This window comes from Felis catus, chromosome C1, assembly GCF_018350175.1.
Source record: "Felis catus isolate Fca126 chromosome C1, F.catus_Fca126_mat1.0, whole genome shotgun sequence".
Classification (NCBI taxonomy): Eukaryota; Metazoa; Chordata; class Mammalia; order Carnivora; family Felidae; genus Felis; species Felis catus.
This window is the reverse complement of record NC_058375.1, coordinates 201,011,470-201,015,324: the sequence shown is the minus strand read 5'-3', so window position 1 is coordinate 201,015,324 and position 3,855 is coordinate 201,011,470.

Below are 3,855 nucleotides of genomic sequence, written 5' to 3'. Positions count from 1 at the left end.
GGCCCGGAGGATAAGCCTGACACCAGGGGACTGCAAGTTGGACTGTCGGCGACAGCAATTTGTTCCTGGTTGAAGCCAAGCCACTTGGAGTTGTGGGATCAGCGGACGTCGGGACAGGGTGGGGCTGCAGAAGTCAAGCTAGCAGTCAACCCATTATTGGAGTAACTAGTGCTTCTAGAAGGGCTGCAGCCATGGTCCTCAAAATGAAGGCCAATGGCCACAAACAGCAGGCTCTCCCAGAGGGGTGGCTAGATTGCAGATTCCTGGGCCCCAGCCTACCGAACTACAGTCTCTGGGACTAGGCCTTGAAATCTGCATTGTTCACAAGCTCCTGGGGGTTCAGATTTGCTCTCCGAAATGCACAGCCCTCTGTCTTAGATCGGGTTCCCCAGAGGCAGACGCTGAAAGGAGGGCTGTTAACGTAAGGATTTATAATAGAAGTGCCCCCCCAGAAAGGCCAGTAAGAAAAGGGGGGAGCAGGAGAAGAAGGAAGGAACCAGGCAAGAGTGTGGGCTCAGAGGAGGTCCTGCAGAGGGTGGCTTCTGCCTGATCCTACGGGGGCTCCAGAGTCATCCAAGGGACTCCAGCCACTCCAAGTTCGTCCAGGATCAAGATCTTGAGCACATCTAAGACTTTGTTTATTTGTAGGCCCAAACTGGGTTTTACTGGTGAAATTAGTGACTTGTTTATTAGCAGGAGGAATAATGAAAATGGGTTCTTTTGTGAAATGAAAGCTATTCACAATACACAGATTGGCTAATGTAGCTTAGAAACAGTCCTCACTTGGCCTAAGGACCCAAGGAAACCTTGGCCTGTTCTTAGGATGCCTTCTGGGACCTACCCCTCAGCAATTTGGTGTCCAGCCTTTGGTCAAGGGGATTTCGAACGGTCTAATGCTGATTATCAGTGTAACAGGAGCCTGCCTCTGGGACTGTGAGTTTCAGCCTCGAGTAAACTTTCCGTGGGAGAACAGACCATCTGTGGGACTCATGTTAGCTGACAAAGCAAATGTGCAATCGTGCCTTTTTGATTATGAACACTTATTTGAGGACTGTAGGAATGAATCCTGCTTAGGAACAGCTAACATCACCCAACTCAAGCTTCCTTGGCTGCACCATTAACCACTGCAAAGTTCTAAGGACCCTGCTTAAGCAGATCAACCCAGGTCGGATGTGACAGGGAAGACAACTGGGAATAACACACTTACCGTGGGGTGAGCAAAAGACATTTTCAGGTGTTCACGATTGTGCATGGGGTTCCCTAGACTGCTTCCCTCAGACCATTCTAGGAGCTTCTCAAAGAGTTCATTCCAGGGCTCCTCCCAACACCTACTGAATTATAAATTTTTTTAATGTTTATTTATTTTTGAGAGAGAGAGAGAGAGACAGAGCTCGAGAGGGGAAGGGCTAGAGAGAGAGGGAGACATAGAATCCAAAGCAGGATCCAGGCTCTGAGCTGTCAGCACAGAGCCCGATGCGGGGCCCGAACTCAGAAACCGTGAGATCATGACCTGAGCCAAAGTCAGACGCTCAACCGACTGAGCCACCCAGACTCCCCAACACCTACTGAATTATAATCAGTGGGGGTAAGGGAGCTGGGAAATCAGCATTTTTTTAGAAAGCACTCCAGTGATTTTCTGCACACTAAAATCTTGAGAACCACTGCTAAGGAAATCTCTTTTCACTTCCCCACTCCCACCCCCAAAGTCAAAGCCAATAGCTGGTATGGTGAAAGAACAAATATCACCCATTTATTGTTCTTCCTTGATTGCATCTGCAGGTCTACTAAATAAGGACAGAGCCATCCAGGAGGAGAAGTTGTCAGAAATGGGGCGGGGGGTGGGAGGTGGGGCTGGACTTTTGTGAACTCCCACACTGAGAACTCAAACAGGAGGGCACAGCTCCCATTGGCCTCTGGTACTACTCCCCCAGCCAGACCCTGCTCTGCTCACCCTGAAAGCCCGGCCATGCCCACCAGGGCCACCAGTCCACGGCTGGGAGGAAGATGATGCTGGGGGCAGAGTGTAGACTTTGATGACTATGTGAAGGCAGTAGGAGTGGGAAGTGCTCCGTGAAAAGTGGGAGCAATGGCCAAGCCCGACTGTGCCGTCTCTGCTGACAAGAGCTTCACCGTGAAAACTGAAAGCCCTTTGAAAACAACTCAGCTTTCTTATAAACCAGGAGAGAACTTGGAAGAAACTGCAGCTGACGGCAGAGACACCCCAGTCGGCACCTTTGCAAATGGCGCGTTGGCGCCAGGAAAGGGGGTGGGAAAGGAAACACTACGACAAGACCAGTGGAAGGGGGAGAATCCGGGGTGGAAGGGCCCACGAGCGATGTCACCTGGGCTCCGATCTGCGAAAAGGCAGACTAAAGATTTCATCACCTCTTTCGACAGGATTCAGCTGCGAAGATAAAGAAGCCGTTCGATTATCTTTATCACGAGCATTCTGCAGGCAACTCTTGCCAAGTGTCTGTGTAATTAGGATCAAGCCCTTGGTTAGTAAACAAATGTATTTTTGCTTCAAAAAAAAAATGTTAAGAATTTAAGCAGGAGTCAAGCAACGGTAGCCTTTTGGCTACTGGCCCCACAGGGATGTCGTTATGCGGGTGTATGCTTGTAGGACCTCGTAAAGTTCAAAACTCTGTATACCTTCTCCGACATTTAGTAAAGCAGAGACGTGGGCAGGTAAGGCGGGAGATGATGGGCTTGTCTTTTTGACAGCGAGGAAATTAGCTAAAGCTTTCCCTTTCCTGATCCCAGTTAGCTCCCCGCAAGGAGCCAGAGGTTGTGTCTAGTCTTTCCTTTTACAGGGGAGGAAGCTGACACCCAGATGGGTTCAGGGACTACCGAGGTCACTCAGATGGGAACCGGCAGAGTCCTGGAGGTGAGCGGCATCAGAAAATGCTCCAGGCGCAGGGGAGACGCGGCAAAGGCCTTCAAGAGGGAGACGGCACGGGAGGCTTGGGAACCGAGCTGACAGCAATGAGGATCGACACAGGGAGCGACAGGGTTGCAGGGGAGGGTAAGACCTGGCGGGTGAGATATCCCGCCGGTGCCCAGGAGGCCCCAAGAACACAAACCAGCAGTCAGTCCTAAAATAAGTGCTACCTGCCGGGTCAATACGTTCTGTCCTGCAGCCTTAGACTCTAATCAAGAAGAAGGAAAAGGCCGGGGGGGGGGGGGACCCTTGTCCGTGAGTACCCAGTTACAAAGCTGACCTACAGCCAATCGGTGGGGCCAGAACCTGAAGACTCAGCGGCCACAAAGTCCACCTTGTTTCAGATTTCACTACTTGAAAAAGCAGGGGTCTCGGGGAGCTCCTTGCTCCCTCCCTTCCTTCTTTTATTTATCTTTTATTGAGATAGAATTGACACGAAACATTTAGTTGGAGGTGTGCAGTGCATGGATTTGAAACACTTATAAATGGCACGACGATCACCACCGTAGCTTTATCAACGCCTCTATCATGTCACTTAATTATCACTTTGTTGTTGTGATGAGAACATTTAGGATGGAGCCTCTTGGCAACTTTGAAGTATATAATCCAGTGTTGTTGACTATAATCACTACGCCGTGCATGAGCGTCCCAGAACTCACTCATCTTCCCGTTGCGTATCTGTTCCCTTTGACCGACATCTCTCCCATCACCCCACCCCCCTCAGCCCCTGGGGACGACCACTCTCTTTGTCTGTGTGTTCTGCTTGTTTAGACGGCTCATGTAAGTGATATACAATATTGCCTCTGACATCTCACCAAGCATAAGGCCCTCAACATCCACCCGTGTTACCACAAATGGCAGGGATTCCTTCCTTCTCATGGTTGAATAGTATTCTCTTGTATACATTGTGTGTA